The sequence below is a fragment of the Oryza sativa genome, chromosome 6 (assembly GCF_034140825.1).
Source record: "Oryza sativa Japonica Group chromosome 6, ASM3414082v1".
Taxonomy (NCBI): Eukaryota; Viridiplantae; Streptophyta; class Magnoliopsida; order Poales; family Poaceae; genus Oryza; species Oryza sativa.
In genome coordinates, this window is record NC_089040.1 from 8,522,802 (window position 1) to 8,540,508 (window position 17,707).

General features: G+C 42.3%; 1 pseudogene; it reads left to right on the forward strand.

The window, feature by feature from the left end:
• Positions 1–15,766: 15,766 nt before the first annotated feature.
• On the forward strand, positions 15,767–16,600 carry LOC107278675 (uncharacterized; annotated as a pseudogene).
• Positions 16,601–17,707: the final 1,107 nt, after the last annotated feature.

The following is a 17,707-nucleotide window of genomic DNA, read 5'->3' on the forward strand; positions in this document are numbered from 1 at the left end:
AGTGGGAAAATTATTTTTTGTTCATCAATTTTATAGTTAAGAGGATATAATATATCTAGATGACGACAATATTTAAACCCACATACTAAACTTATTCGAAAAGAGAAATTGTGTGTTATATTACAACACACAAACTAAAGAGGAACTTACGTTTATATATATTATTGCCTCTATGATCTGCAGGTGACATGTCCATATACGACATGTGTCTAACGTACTGTACGTGTCGATAAAGCATCAATTATACATTCTTTTTATAATGCGCATGCAATTGGAACAACATAGAATTATCTTTCAGTTTAGACGCTATCTTACAAACCATCGAGTCACTGGACCGCTTGTTTCACTCGTTTGAGCAACTGTTCTGGCCAAAGCATGAGGTCATACGATCACGTAACCAAGTTAATTTTCTTATTCAGCTTTACTCTATCCCCTTACGTTATGTGGTTATGCCATATTCTCAGTTGTTATTTGCCATTTGCATTTTTAGATATTCCATTTTTTAAAAAACTGCATTTTAGATTGGGCCCCTGCCGTCGATCGTCTCTACTTGTCACATGAATGTCACAAGACTACAAGAGTTTGGTTCAAGTTGTTTTTGGCATTTTTCTTTAGTACAGTTGGATGTCACGTATAACCGTGTCACAACACCAATTATAAGGATATGTGGGGCTAGTTTTATAATTATTATCAATTCTGAAAGAATTTCGGGATGATATAAAAATCATTAGAAAGTAGACTTGATATTTTTTTTCATGAAATCCAGTACTATCCAAAATATAATTTGTATAAATAATTCATATGAAGTCAGTGCTGCTCTATTGGGGTCTGAACAGGACTAAAAAACCGTGATAGTTCTTCTCGGGTTAGAATACAAACGGCTTACAACTTATGCCTCATTTCTCTAGACCGGGATATTTCACTATTTTACTCTAAGAGATCCTCAACTTTTGGGGGAATTTTTTTTTTTGGATGAAATTCTATACCTATCCAGGAGGTGATCAATCAGAGAAGAGAAATGCCCTCATGAATAGAACTGATGGGATTGGCAAGTAAAGTTGTATGATAATGGCTCAGTTCTGGACCGGGGTAACTCTAATTATCCCCTGCATGTCTGTGGTTAAAAAGAGTTGATGGAAGGATGATAATTTGGTGGAACTTTAACTTCATAATATTTTAGCCATAACAAAAGAAATTAAAAAGTTAACAGCTTCAAAAGTATAAGTCTATCATAATTTTATCTTTTTTTTCATCTCTATGCTACTATGCTAGTGGGAGTGAGAGACTAGAGCTTGGTGACGGCATGGTGGCTGGGCAGTCTGCTCCCTCCTTCCCACGCTCACAGTTGGATTCAACAATGGCAGGAAACAATCGTAGCACGACCCGACCTAACACTACATCAATAGCTTTGCCACCGGCTGCATCAGGAACAGATGAAGTGGCAATAGATTGGAGTGGGCACGACGGAGTGACCAGATGGCTGCAATGGTAGAGGGATGGCATGGCGGCGGTAGGTGGTCGCCCTTCTTCTTAATTAGGGTTGGCCACCTACGGAAGGGAGCTCGAGAGGGCCGACAAGTGTTGATTGATTGGTTTTCCAGACGGATAGAATGCGGATGAGGATTTGCTTGAGTTTGGGCTACTTATTGAGATCGTCACAATATGGTTTTGCGTGGTAGGGTTCGTTGGGCAGCAAAAGATCGGTTTTTAACAAGACAAATCTGGCATCAATTTTTCTATATAAACGTTGTATGTTGGTTATTGCTGTGTATAACAAAGGATCAAGATTGAAGCGAGCTAGCTGACACAAGAACAGTGAAGCTTAGCCTTCTAATCTTTTATTTTTTATGTATTTTGTTACGAGACTTGGAGTTTCAGTATTATTGTAACTTTTGGCTATATGTATCCACTTACGTATTGAAAGGTCAAATTTCTATTCATTTTATTAAATAATAACAAATTTGAAGATAAAACTTTATACATGTCTATAATGCTATTGGAAATACATGTACAATTTTTAGTGTATACTGTGTGTGCAACCAAAATTTCTGACTACTTGATACCCCAATGTCAGTATCCCGTCGAAACCTTTTATAACGAGATCAGCCAAGCTAACCAAACTATGGAAGGCTTGACAAAGTTGTCTGGCCACTTTTAACGGTCTATTAATAGGCCGAAAACATTGTCTTCAGTTCGGGTAAAAAATCTCATCAAGACCGCCTGTCACTTTTGGTATGAACTGACACTGATAATATAGATCCAAATATAAAATTTGGGATGAAAAAAATAAATATATTTTAATACTTATAGCATACTTCCCGTGTACATAGCCCGAACCACTAGTACCTTTTTTTTAAGTCGAATGTAATCCTTGCAATAGTGGGGATTCAAACTTGAGACCTTCCATCACATACATATATCTTTACTAATTCATCTATACATAAATTCTGTTAGCAAATGGATATTTTCTTCTTTTAAACCTCTTAACTGAGATTTGAATCATGAATTTGAGTATCTAAGAGATTCATATGAAAAGGTTGTCTATTACAAAATCGTATATCTTGTCAAAAGCTACAATTTTGATTTAAACTTTATCGCAATTCAAGTTCTTATGAAAAAAAAGTTAAGTTTATATCCAAAACCGACGCTAATATGATCAGGATCATCAGCGATTGTACATAGCTAGAACACTAGCACAACTGAGGTACTCACTAGTGCCTATTTATGGCTAGAACCGGCACACATAATCCCAACACAATTTTAAAAACTTTACCACCGATAATTATTATGTGTTGGTTAAGCCATTCTAACTCAAGACGCTAGACACAGTTTCTATAAACTCCACATCATAAAAAAACTAGTACCAGACACTACTCTTCCAATGCAAACACCACTATTCCACACTTAAATTTAATGCTACTTATCTCACATGATGCCTTGGATATTGTGTAGAAATCATGTCTCATGCAAGACATGGTTTCCTTCTCTTTTCTCATTTATTCACTTACCACATTATTTTTATTCTATGTGGCAACTTATTTAATGCTATGGACACCATCCTAGTCATTAGTAGGTTGGGAATGGCCTTATAGCAAGGGATCAACGTTGATAAGTGGGATATCAGTGCCGGTTAGTTAAATAGATAAGCATTGATTGTCCCCCCATAATACGATACTGATATGGTCATCAGTGTCATTTTTTGCCTAGAGAGAACGCAACGGGCTCAGGTAGACAGGACACCGATCGGTACCGGGTTTGATCCAACACACTGATAGGGGGCGGCACTGATGCTATTCTCTAGTGGTCGTTGATCCGATTGATTCGTGCATTCTGCTGACGCATTTCAACCACCAACACAACAGGAGATCAGCTTACAACCTGCTTGGAGTACTGGAATTTTTATATTTTGTTATCATCAGATGAACTGTATCATACGGAATTTAGGTAAAATTCATGCGTATGTACAAATTAACAAAGCCTTGACAATTTATATTGTGTCAGGCTACTTGACTTTGAATATTTCCATGACCCAAAAAGAAAACAATATACTGCCACTTGACTTTGAGCTAGATGACACCAGATCAGTGCTCTCATCTTACTATCCATCATATCCCTACTTCAACGTAAGGAGGCAGTTAAGAAGATAGCACAGATAATGGCATAAAATTAGCATCACCTGAATTAATTGCACTCCGGTCACATATATCACCTGCTTCCGGAGTTAAGTAGGAGAAGTAGTGATCAGATAGCAAATCACCCGGCGACACGCGTTGTCAGCACCCATATCACACAACTGCTTGCGGCGGCGTGCCATAGCCAAGGCGCTTAATTTCCAATCGGATTGCTTACGTCTGCATAAATACTCTGCAGCTAACAAGTTGAACAAAAAAAAAACTATGCTAGATCGCTTGTATACGGCATTAATTAGTCCCAGTACATTAGGCATGCGGGGAGGTTGTGTTTATCGGTACTACTAGACGCGATACCCTGCGCTTTGCTACGAGATATCTGAATAAATGCATGTTAATTATACGTAAAAAAATGGTAGATATATGTTTAAATAATATGAAAATGATGTAGAGATAATGATTTGACATTACTTGCATATTTTTCAGTTTTAAAGTTATAACAAAATTATAAATGATATGTCATATTTGCATGATATTTAAAATACTCTAGATAATTATAATTGCTAGTGGTGATGATGTGGCACACTTCCATGTTGAGTTTTAGGAGTTAGTGGATATCAACTTAATAGTAAGATAAGATTAATTAATCATGAACTTATTTTGAGAATAACTTTACCATGTTAGAAAGTAGTATGAGTATATTTTGTTCGATTACACGAAAGACCCAAATACATGTGAACCCCAAATAAACATGTACACCTATAAATGACAACCCCTCCCCTCTCCCCCAACCCGAACCAAGGTTGAGTGATTTTCTCAAACCTAGCTTTGGCTGGATTTGTATAATTCGCTCTCATCGGTTAACCTAATATTGATTATAAGTTGTATGGTTTATTACTAATAAAAATAGTTTATGTTTCAAACTTTTATATGTGTTCATAGCGATGGAAAAACCAACATTGAAAAATAAACTACAATGAAAGCCCCTTAAAATCAACTTCAAAATTAGTTTTAAATTTTATTAGTTGTAGGGTAAATAATTTAAATTTATATAAGTTCCCCTTTCATCTTATACTCTATGCAATTTCAATAGGTATGCGATATTAGCCCCCAGGCCTAATTGCCATATTCCTGTCTCAGTATTGTCTATAACATACTATGGAGGTCAAAGAGATACGGAAAACACTAGTGGTGTGATGGTGGAGTCGTGGGTGCATGACTCCACCCATATGGACTCAAATCCTAATGTCCACAAATATTACACACATGTAGGTGTGTTTTCAATAGAAATTTATTGAGATTAGGGTTGTGCCGCTGGTTTTCATCTTTAAAGCATGTGTTGCGTGTGCTTCAGTCATGTAATGAAAAAAAAAAGTCGAAGAGATAGGCCAGGGGCACCATACCATATGCTTCTCCTCATGCTATATCGTTTATTGCCATGCCACGTTGGATATGCCAAACAAGATATATTTTAGAGTAATCTTCTAAAATTTGTATATACTTTCACGCTTGACATTATTGTCGTCCCACGTTGGATGTTAAAAGGATTTATTTTACAATAGTCTTCTGAAACCTGTATGTAGCACATGACATAATGATAAGCATTGTGGGTGTATTTGTTTCCTCGTATTTCTTGTCACATTTCAAGATAGTCCGCTTTTTTTTCCGTGGCAGATGCTATATATATATTTCTTTTTATGTTTGCAATAAGATTATAACTCTTTCTCTTGTATCTCTATCATAAAAATATAGCTATTTCTATTGTTACAAATATGTACATTTTTAAGATGTGGTGTACATATATTTCTAGTTGCTCCCTCAGTTTCATATTATAATTCGTCTTAAGTTTTTCCGTAGTCAAATTTCTTTAGATTTGAGTGAATTTATAGGAAAAAATTAGCAACATCTATAACAATAATTAGTTTCATTAAATATAACATAAATATATTTGAATATTATGTTTGTTTTGTATTTAAAATATCGCTATATTTCTATATAAACTTGATTAAACATTAGAAAAATTAACTAGAAGAAACGTCAAAAACAACGTATCTTTACTACTTAAAAAATTTAAAATGTTTCCTTCTTCCGTAAAAAAAATAGCGAAAAAAATAACAAAAAAGAGCAAAATTTAAAACGTTTCCTTCGTCCGTAAAAAAAAGCGAAAAAAATAAAAAAAAGCCCGACTCCTGGATCCGATTCCCCCTTAAAAACGCGTCAAAACAACAAAAAAAAGCGAAAAAAAGTCCAACTCCCTAGATCCGATTCTCCCTTAAAAACGGAGTCCGACTCCCCTAAGTAGATCCGATTCCCCCCTTAAAAACAAAAAAAAGCTGAGCAAAAATAGCAACGTGCAATCCTTCGTGCCAATATGAGTCGATCCCAGGCACCTGTCCTCTCGGTTTCAATCTATACGGTGATATCCCATACATCTTGGTGAAAAAATCTGTGTGCCGGATCGGAGATCCGTTTGCAAAAACGGAACCTATAGAAAGAGAGCATTCCATTTTCTTTGTATGATTTTAATTTTTGGGTTTGCGCTTTTGTATTTGAGTCTCTATTTTTTTTATTTATATTTGAGTCACCGTAATCTTGCAATAAGGTACTTGAGGTTGTTTTTGTTAAAAAAAATCAAAAGAAAGGAGAGAACCAAGGCAGAAAGGTGCATAAAAAGAAAAAGAAAAGCCGCACAAGAAAAGAAAAATAAATAAAATAATAAAAACAACAACAAAAAAGTCCGTTTCCCCTAAGTGGCGAAAAGAAACCATAGATCCGAACAGAAAAAAATCCGATTCCTATAGAAGGCAAAAAAAAAACAAAAACAAAAGTGGTGAAAAAAAAAAGCTAGATCCGATTCCTTTAAAAACGGAAAAAAATTTCTAAGTTCACTTTAGGTCCCTTCAGTTGAACTTTTTTTGTTTCATTCATTTTGATATAGAGAAATGAATATTGCTTTTGTCTTATCACACCTGATTCTGAAAAAAAACAAATAAAATGTCATTGCATTAACCACATAAATATTGTGAATTTTTTTCTTAAAGAGCTCATATCATATAAACTAAACCTTAATCATATAATATTTTTATATTTGTTATAAATTTTTGCAACGCACGGGCATTTTTTCTATGTCAAAAAAATATTTTAATTTACAGAATTAGTTTGCTCTATTTAAGCTTTTTAAAAATTCCTAAAATTTGAGAATAACTTTTCTTACTTCATATTAAGTTATTTTTAGCTAATGGAATTAATTATATATTTTTATCTTTTGACCAAAGGTCACTGCAATTTCATTTCATTATTATTATTATGATTACGATTATCATTTTTGCGCAACCGTATGTATGATTAAAATTACCTTCACCTATTACAACGCACAGGTATTATTGCTAGTAATATAAAATGGAGAGAGTATTTCCGTTTGTGGACTGATTCGAAAAAAAATATTGATGAAAGGTTGAAAAATAGGAAGCCTATGCGTGGAAAGGCAGAGAGAGAGAGGCCGGGAAGGCGCCGTGCGTTGCGAGGACTGTCAGGCGCCGGGTCACCTCGATCCGACGTAGATTTGGCCAAGTTGGTCCCTATCGCGGCTCGCCTTTCGGCGGCGACGGCGAGCAACGGGCCCGCCACCGCAAGCGGGCCAGGGCACAGAGACGTGCACGCCGCGGAGCTTGGGCTGGGCTACCTGGCTGGCTGGCTGGCCGGCGCGACGAACCATCCTCGCGCGTGCGTGCGATTGCGAACAAGGGGCTAGCTAGCTAGGTAGAGTAGTCCTCTTTGGTCACTGTTCCGTGCGACCATGCGGCCGGCCGTGCAGTTGATTGAGGGCCCCCCGTCAATGTAACTGCAACCCGATTAGCTTAGTGTTAAGAGTAAATTTTATAAAACTTCACCAGTTATGGTTTTATGAAATTTAGTCTAGGATTAACGATGTGACATTATAACAACAGTTAAGTTTTTTTAACATGTATTTTTTTCCCATAAATTTCGTAACTTACACTGTATCTTACCAATAAATTTTAAAGCTTAAATCCATTTATTTTGTATTCTCGATAGACGATAACTAGGACAAAAATGGTTGTTTATATATTTTAATCTGAGAAAAAATACGAGTCCAAATTAACGTATAAGCAAAAAATGTAAAAAAATAAAAGTAAAAAAGATATAAGGGAGATAAAAAAACAGAGAGCTAGCCATCGCGTAATGAAAAAAAAAGTGATTGAAAATAAGCAAAAGTTATCAATTATATAAACTCCTCAAAGTTAATTTACATTTAAAAAAAAATCTCCAAACTTCCTAAATTCACAATCACAAGTTCATAAGCACTTCAATCGCCACCTCTCTTGGCAATCGCCTTCTCGAGCCACCGCTATTCTCACTATCATTGCTCCTGAGCCATGAATGTAGCTAGCTACCACGGTCGTTGCCATCGCTAAGTCGTACCCTTATCGTTAAGTTCTATCGCATGTAGTGTTTTTGTTGGTCCACCATTGTCACCTGATTCAGCGCTCATGAGGAGCACCACCACCTAGATTCAGAGCTCCCAAAGCTCACTTCAGCCTCAGCTGCTTCCATGACGGGTGTCGTATAGATGGCCGCGTAGAGACATCGGATGATATGGGTGGCACAGAGGAAGAGGGGGAGGGCAGTGCGTGGGGAGGGATAGGAAGAAATAAAATGGAGGGAGACATAGAAACGCAGGTGGTGAGCTGAAGGAGAGGGGAATAGAGAATGGTGGATTGGGTGCAGAGGCCACTTGACTTAACTTTTTTCTCACTTGTTTGATTCGGCTGGCATTGGCTGCCTCGGTCACTTAAGCTGACCATGTGTCCGTGTCTCAAACCCTATTTTTAGATATGTCCGTTTTAGGTAACGTACGTCGAAATCGATTTTCAGACAGCTCATGGCCACAGGCCTTCCCATTTACTACATAAGCAGTTTTTTATAGGCCACCTGTGCAGCAAAATAAAGCTATCTTTGAAAATAGACCTTTTTTCATTATTACTCCTTCACAATTTTAACTTTTTTATAGTCAAACTTATTTAAATTTAACTAAATTTATTGTAAATCATAGAAAATTTTCAACATAAAACAAATATATATCTCATATTAGATTGAATGAAACTAATTTGGTTTGGTGTTATATAGATATGTTCACTAAATTTCTCTATAAACTCGGTTAATTTTCTTTAAAAAAATTACCAGAAAAAGGTTCAAAACGTGTTATAATATAAATGGAGGGAGTAGTGAACTAGTGATGAACAGTGGAAATTAGTGCGTTCGAGACACGTCGTCCGTTCTTGTGGTGGTTCAGTGACACTCATCCAAAATTGTGGACTCCTAGCTTTCGATCTGCTGGACCATTTAGTCCTCCGATCACCTAGTCCTTCAACCATCTTGGCCATACCTATGCCCAGTTTGCCCACTATTAATAATTCTCGCTCCCACAACTTCTCACAGAATCTAACGATAGCCTGAGCCCCATGCACAAATGACACCGACACCATTGACCTCAGCTGTTTAGACACTATGCCCACTATAGGTACAAAAGCCTAGCTAGTACTGTCACTGCTGCCATGAGGAGGAAGACATTCTAAAACATTATGAGCCTCTTCTTTTGCTTTTACAATCTTTGTCAACCTCTCACTAGTGGCGGCTCATATAGTTAAGGTTTAGGATTTGATGTTAGCGTCCTTGACATGATAATGAGATGGAGACAATGCCATTAAGAGGAGTAGGAGGTAGTAACAAACATCAAATTAAAAGAGCATCAAGGGTGAGAGCCCAAAGAGTCAAAGTCACAACTCGCAAAACAAGTGTGGTTGGTGATGGTGTATTGGTGTATATCGCTTTACTCGTTAGATTTAGTAGTGTCAGATTTTATATAACTTTTTTAAAACATATTATAAACAGTGGCGCTCACCTTCTCACAATATGCATACACTCATCCTATCTAACTAGTTGAACTATACTCACTCCATGGATTTTGTATAATTTGATGGAAAACAGTCTGATAAGCGAAATTTTCTGAGAAATCAATGGATGGAAGGATGCATAGACATGTGCACTCGATCTAAACTTCACATGCATAAAAATTTTTTATTATTAATTTGTGTGGATTTGCTTGGCAAAAATCACTTTTCACATAGTAGTGCATACTGCATAATGTAGTTCCATTACAGAGAGCAACAGATCGTTAGTTAGTCCTTTGCTCCTTGATACCAAAACCCTCGTTCTGATATAGACTAAACGGAGAGTACTAATTCTTGATTGGAATTCCTATAACCTAATTATAGGCCTGTAAAAATAATGCCAAAACCTAAGTAGGTTCTGAAATTACCAAAATTTGGTAAAATACAATCTATTATATTCAGTCTTTGTTTTGTTTGCTATTAAAGAAAACTATTTTTGGCAAAAAAAAAGAGAAAAAGAAAACCAAATTTTGGCAATGTGATATTATGCATGGGCATTAGCATTACTAAAGCTGGGCTAAGGCCCAATGGAATAGACAGGGAAAGGTGAGCAAGGGCCAGGCTTGACCTCCTCCCCCATGGTTTGAGATTTTTTCAATACAGATTATTGTACAGCTTGTAAGCAATTTTTTAAACAGAACTAACATTATCAGCTCTCCTAATAAATAATTTATAGGATTCCTGGCTCCAACCACTGATTAGGGCCTACCAAATTATAATAAGCAATTCAAATCCCAATCGAACACTATTGCTGTTTCACCAAAGCTTTGGTAGCAACCTAAACCAGCCATTCCTAATTCCTTGTCGATGAAAACAACACAAAGTGAACTTGAAAAACCTTGCCGTTGCACGGGCTGTGCATTGACTACTTTTTTCATATGGCGACCAAGCCAAAAAACCAAACAAAATTAACCCAAACTGGCACAGCTCCACCGTCCTGCCGAAGAAGGGGCAGGCATGCGTGCGTGGAGAAAGCTACGCACGCATGGGGCTGCGCTGTACTGAGCCAAATTTTATGGTTAAGTTGTCAACTTGTTGTTTGTACCCATATCGCCTAACCTCCCATGACGACGTTGATTCCTCGCTTCGATCCTACTCCCTCCGTCCCAAAAATAAAAAAACAAACCCTGGTTTCCGTGTACAACGTTTGACCGTTCATCTTATTTAAAAAAAATATTAAAAAAATTAAAAAGATAAGTCACGCATAAAGTATTAATCATGTTTTATCATCTAACAACGCATAAAGTATTAATCATGTTTTATCATCTAACAACAAGGAAAATACTAATTATAAAAAAATTTCATATAAAACGGACAGTCAAACGTTGATAAAAAAACTCAGGATTTGTCTTTTTTTTTTTGAACGGAGGGAGTACATGTAAAGTGAGCCGTCACACGTCATGTGTCCGTCCACGGATCCATGCTACTCCCTCAGTTGTTTAATACTTCTAGATAACATCGTTTAATTTTTTTAATAAGACGGATAGTTAAACATATGCGTCGTATATTGTTAAAAGAATAGGAGGGAGTACATTCTGGAAGTACGAGAGCCCTGTCACAGCTGATTGGATCGGTTCAGATTTGGATGACAAGGCACCGTGTGATAGTTTTGGTACAGTTCTTTTGGTTAATTTCATCGGCCGTCAATTCTGTGCCCACGCTTTTTAGTAGACCAAGCTTGGAAAACAGAGGCAGGTGGCCATTTTCCTGCTGGTTTTGTGGTTGGTGGAATTTTGCAATACATTTTTAGTCACGTTTCTTATCATTTATATAAAAGGCATAGCCAAGTGTCTAACCACTCTATTCAGTTTCTATTTTAAGTCATTCTCCAGATGGTCCCAAATATCATCACTCTTCTTGTGGATAAAGGTTGAAGAGTAAATTATTCTAACTTGGACAAATAAAAACGATTGTCATTGTTTTGCCTACAACTAATAATATATGTATTTAGCAACTTAAAAATAAATGTTAAAAAATAAACCACGATTAAAAAAGGAGTATCTTGCATCAACTGGTAGGTGCGGGCGATCTAATGCAAGAACTTAAAAAATTAGCATATATGTGCAATAATTTGGTTATGCGTATATATTGGTTAAAATATCAATATTCCACACTATACTTTTTATGCCAAATAAAAAAGAAGCCACTCAGTCCATCTCCACAAGGATCTGCATATATTTCTTATAATTTCTTAGTTATAATAATAAAATAATTTATCGATTTGAAACTGAAAAATATATGATTATCAAAAGTAACATAATTTTCGAGCGATTCGACTAATCAACATATTCTTGGGCGACAATAATGGCAAAACACAAAATTGAACCCATGAGTCAACGATCTAGCAGTTAACCTTATAATACCAGGATTAATCAAAGGTATGTATCAGAGTGTTTTTGACTAAAATACACATGATTGCCAAGTTCATGTACCAATTTACTCATTTTCAAGTTCTTACACTAGATCATATCCACCTATCAAGTTCTTGTATCATGGGTGTTATTTACTCAAAATAAAAGGAAAACATCAAGCTCAGCTCTAAAATTCCAGATTTGATGGTACCATGTTATTCCCGCGCTAGAAAAGACGGGTAGCCAAGTACACCAACTAGCCGATTGGTGCAAAGCAATTAGGAAATCTGCCCGTACATCTTCCGGAGTTGGGCGAGCAGAAGGGAACGAGGCCACCAAATGGCCCGCAAGCCCACCGGCCGAAGCTCGGGCTGCATGCAAAGCGTGCCGGGCACAGCGCATGGTGACAGCTCACGCTGGCTGTAGGTCGTAGTGCACCCTGACGCGCGGCCAGCGCGATGGCCCCTCAGGACCCAAACGCACCGAGAGAGAACGCCTCGGACCGTGATCCCAGGTCAGGCGGGACTACCCGCTGAGTTTAAGCATATAAATAAGCGAAGGAGAAGAAATTTACTAGGATTCCCCTAATAACCGAATTGTAGTCTGGATTAGAGTCCTCAGCGAAGGACCGAGCCCAACTCCCATGGAAAGGGGCACCTGGGAGGGTGAGAGCCCCATTCGGCATGGACCCGATCGCCCCATGAGGCGCCGTCAACGAGATTGGTTGTTTGGGAATGCAGCCCAAATCGGGCGGTAAACTCCGTCCAAGGCTAAATACAGCGAGAGATTGATAGCAAACAAGCACCACGAGGGAAAGATGAAAATGACATTGAAAAGAGAGTCAAAAAGTGCTTGAAATCGCCGGGAGAGAAGCAGATGAGGGCCGATGATGCGCCCTGGCCGTATGCAGAACGGCTTCGGCTGGTCTACGAATTGGCTCAGGGCGTGGACTGTTGTTGACTGCGCCGGCGGCCAAAGCCTGGGGGCCTCGCGCCTCCGATAGCCATCGTCGGCGCAGCCGGTCACCGCGCCCCTCGGGGCACTGCGTTGCAACGGCCTGCAGGCTCCCCATCCAACCTGTTTTGAAACACGGACCACGGAGTCTGACATGCGTGCGAGTCGACGGGTTTTGAAACCTGGAATACGCAAGGAATCTGACAAGTGGCAGGCCCTCGCGGGCCATACCTTTGGCCGCCCTGATCTTCTGTGAAGGGTTCGAATTGGAGTACGCATGTCGGGACCCGAAAGATGGTGAATTATGCTTGAGCGGGGCGAAGTCAGAGGAAAATCTAATGGAGGCTCGAAGCGATACTGACGTACAAATCGTTTGTCTGACTTGGGTATAGGGATGAGACCAATCGAACCATCTAGTAGCTGGTTCCCTCCGAAGTTTCCCTCAGGATAGCTAGAAAGACCAATATCCAATGTCCATTATTTCTCTCCTAATTCATGGAGAAATCTTTCTCTGGTTTAGACTAGGAAAACCCCTACCATCATATGCAGGAATTTGAGCAGCTTTGCTCGTCACGGTGGAAATTGTTTCTGTTCTCTCTTTATGAGAGAGAGAGAGAAACAATGGACATTGGATATTGGTCTTTCTAGCTATCCCGAGGGAAACTTTGGAGGGAATCACCTACTAGATGGTTCGATTAGTCTTTCGGCCCTATACCCAAGTCAGACAAATGATTTGCACGTCAGTATCGCTTCGAGCCTCCACCAGAGTTTCCTTTGGCTTCGCCTCGCTCAGGCTTAGTTAACCATCGTTCGGGTCTCGACAGGCGTGCTCCAACTCAAACCCTTTACAGAAGATTAGGGTCGGCCGGCGGTGCGGCCCGCGAGGGCCTCTCACTCGTCAGCTTCCTTGCGCATCCCAGGTTCCAGAACCCATCGACTCGTAGGCATGTCAGACTCCTTGGTCCGTGTCTCAAGACGGGTCGGATGGTTTTGGTAGTAGCACCTCGATCATCATAAGAATCGGTCTTCAGGCCTCTGCTGCAAAGCACTACCGTATTATCACATGTCTAATAGGTAAGGCTTAGTTTGTACCTCAGTCTAATGGGTAATATCCACGAATTAAATTTGAAAATATATATTTTTTCAATATTTTGCGTTTATATACATGCATGAAAAATATTTGCACAAATATACCACCTCCGTATAACGGGGATGCGGGACCGAGGAGGTGCTGCTCTTTTATTCCGTGGGACCGGCAGTCGCGCAGTACGCCCGTGCGGCACCGCCTCACATGGACTCGCTGGAGGGCGGTCCCGCACCACGGCGCTGCGCGACAAGCACAGTCCCGCGCATCAGTGCCGCGCAACTGCCCTCCACCACGCTAAACAGTGCAGCTCGGTTGTGTCTGGATTAATTATAGACCTAACGGAGGCCAAAATTAACAATATGACTAACCAGCTAGCTTGTACTTTCTCGAGGAATTAGGTTGGAAATGATCGATGGATGGAGCTGAGGAGATCAGGATGGAATAATTAATAAGCTAAGCAAGTGCTTATGTATTGTGAGGTTTGACTGGATCAACTGCGTGCGTGCGTGCGTGCATGCTTGACAGGTGATGCTTGCATCCGCGACACACGCACGCGCGGGACGGGACGGGAAGCACGGTCCCGCGCCATGGCGCCGCGCGACCGGCTCCGTCCCGCTTGGTGCCGCCCTCCGCCACGCTGCCGCTCTCCTAAGCTGCGGGAGCGAGACGGTGCCGCACACCCGTCCTGCGCGATCGCCGGTCCCGTGGAATACCAAGCGCGGCACCGTTTCGATCCCGCGTTCCCGTCGTGCGGAAAAAAATATTTGTGCAAATATTTCCTATGCAGTATATAAACGAAAAATATTAAAAAAAATTGTATATTTTTAAATTTAATTCTACTATCCACGACCTCATGGGATGTGGTTCCATGGCCACGGCGGAGTTGCTCGGCGAAATGTTGTTCGGCCCGGACAATCAGGGGGCCTTGTGTTTACTCGGCCCAGGAGGTGGTGATTGGTATAGATGGCCATGTGGGCCGCCCGGCACGGCACGGCCCAGGCCTGGCCGTGCCTGGGCCGAGGCTTGTCGGGCCGGCACGGCCCGACCGACGCACCGGGCCGTGCCGTGCCAGCCCACGTGCCGCACTCACAGCCCAGGCACGGCCCAACACGCCTCGGGCCGTGCCGGGCCGGCCCGAAGGCACGATGGGCCATCGTGCTTTTCCTCAGAATAAGTCTAAATTTTCTCCCTCCTATTAGGCTGTGACATTGTATAGCTAAAAAAAAGTCTATTTTACCTCCCTCTTCTTTGTGATGTGGTATATAAATAGCTAAAATAAGTCTATTTAAGGTCCCTATTCTTTAGACATTGACATTTATATGTCTATTTTTAGTCCCTATACTTTGTGTACCGGGTCTGGCCTGCCAGCCCATCGTGCCGGGCCGGCCCGACCGTGCCGGGCCAGCCCAGCGTGCTGGTGGGGAGGCCCAGGCACGGCCCGACGGTCGGGCCGGGCCAGCACGGGCCCGACCCAAGTCGGGCCGTGCCGTGCTTGGGCCGGGCCAAAAAGGCGTGCCGTGGGCCGGGCCTTCGGGCCTCGGGCCTTATGACCAACTATAGTGATTGGGAGATGAGGCGCACGCGGCGGCATCACGTAGGAAAAAGTACACCGAAGGTACCTCAACTTGTCATTGAGTTATAAAATCGTCCCCAACCGTAAAACCAGATATTCAACGTCCCTTAACTAATTAAAACCGGTCACAATATATCCTTCGGTGATTTTAACACTGGTTTTATCCTACGTAGCGGCTGAATCAATGTGACCCACGTGTCAGGATGCCACGTCAGTCTCCCTCCCTCTCTCTCTCTCACTCTTCTCTTCTCTTCTCTTCCGTTCTCTTTCTCTGGGCAAGCCGGCCGGCGGCTGGGGAGAAGGCCGCCGGGGCGAGGCGGGAGAGGCGGCCGGCGCCGCAACGGCGGCCGGCGGCGGCGTCGACGCCGGCGATCACCACCACGTCTAAGGTTGTGTTCCAGGACGGCTCAGCTCCATGGCGCAGTTCGTGGCGCCGGCTAGCACGGTGAGGGACGCGCGTTGTCGGCGTCGGCGTCCACCTGCTTCGTCTGCTGCTCCGACGAGCTCCGCTTCGACGCGCCGGCGCGCGCGATGGCGGTGCACGACGCGCTCCGGCTGGGCCAGCTCTACTTCGTGCTGCCCGTCTCAGCGCTCCACCGGCCGTTCTCCGACCAGGACATGGCCGCGCTCACCGTCAAGGCCATCGCGGCGCTCGGGGCCTCTGCCACTGCCGCCGCCGCCGGCGGCAACAGCAGCAGTATCAGCGTGTCGTCGCGGGGCAAGAACGCGAGTCCCGCCAGCAAACAGCGGCAGCAGACGACGGCTCGAGTGGCGCCGATACGACGAGGATCAACGGAGGTAGCATTGCTCGCCAACGCGCAGGATTGCAGATGCAGAGGTCGAGCGCCATCTCGGAAGGCGATGAGTGATCCAACTTATTAAATTGCTATATACAAGTTTGATCAAAGATTAGTTGCTAAATGCTAATTAGTTAATTAGATGCTCCCACATTTGTAGATAGAGGAGTCCATACTTGTATAGTATGTTCAGACAATTTTTATACTGATTCTTTGCAGCATGCCATATCGTCTTTTTTTTTAGATGAAATTGTTCATATCTCCGTTGATCCTCGTCGTATCGGCGCCACTCGAGCAGTCGTCTGCTGCCGCTGCTTGCCGGCGGGACTCGCGTTCTTGCCCCGCGACGACACGCTGCTGCTGCCACCGCCGCCGGCGGCGGTGGCGGAGGCCCCGAGTGCCGCGATGGCCTTGACGGCGGGCGCGGCCTTGTCCTGGGCTCCTGGCCGGAGAGCGGCCGGTGGAGCGCTGAGACGGGCAGCACGAAGTAGAGCTGGCCCGGCCGGAGCGCGTCGTGAGCCGCCATCGCGCGCGCCGACGCGTCGAAGTGGAGCTCGTCGGAGCAGCAGACGAAGCAGGTGGACGCTGACGCCGACGACCCGCGTCCCTCACCGTGCTAGCCGGCGCCGCGAACATGGAGCCGTCCTAGAACACAACTTTAGCCGTGGTGGTGATCGCCGGCGTCGACGCCGCCACTGGCCGCCGTCACGGCGCCGCCCTCCTCCTCTCCCGCCTCGCCCCGGCGGCCTTCTCCCCAGCCGCCGGCGGGCTTGCCGAAGAAGAAAAGAGAAGGGTGAGAGAGAGAAGGAAGGGAGAGAGACGTAGCATCCTGGCATATGGGGTCCACGTGGGTCCTACGTTGACTCAGACGCCATGTAGGATAAAACCGGTGTCAAAACCACCGAATGACCTATTGTGACCGGTTTTGTAAGTTGAAGGATGTCATATATCTGGTTTTGTGGTTGGGGACGATTGTATAACTCGATGACAAGTTGAGGGACCTACGGTGTACTTATTCCCATCACGTATGGTTGCTGCTCCAGTTAGGGCGGCCCAGTTAAACGTTTCATCCGTGAGCGGTGAGGAAGATGATCAGGCCCGGCACATATGTTCCTTTTCAACGAATTTTTTTGGGAGTACCTATACATCTTTCGAAAGATTTTTATAATCGTATCACACAGATTTTTAATCTTTAGATTAAAATCCGATAGATATAATAAAAAGCAAAAAGCAATTAAGAAACACCATAATGGACACTAAATTACCATATCCTCAATAAAAAGACCAAATCCAATACAAAATTTAAAATTTACATGCGAAGATTCAAAAATTACAGTGTAACTTACA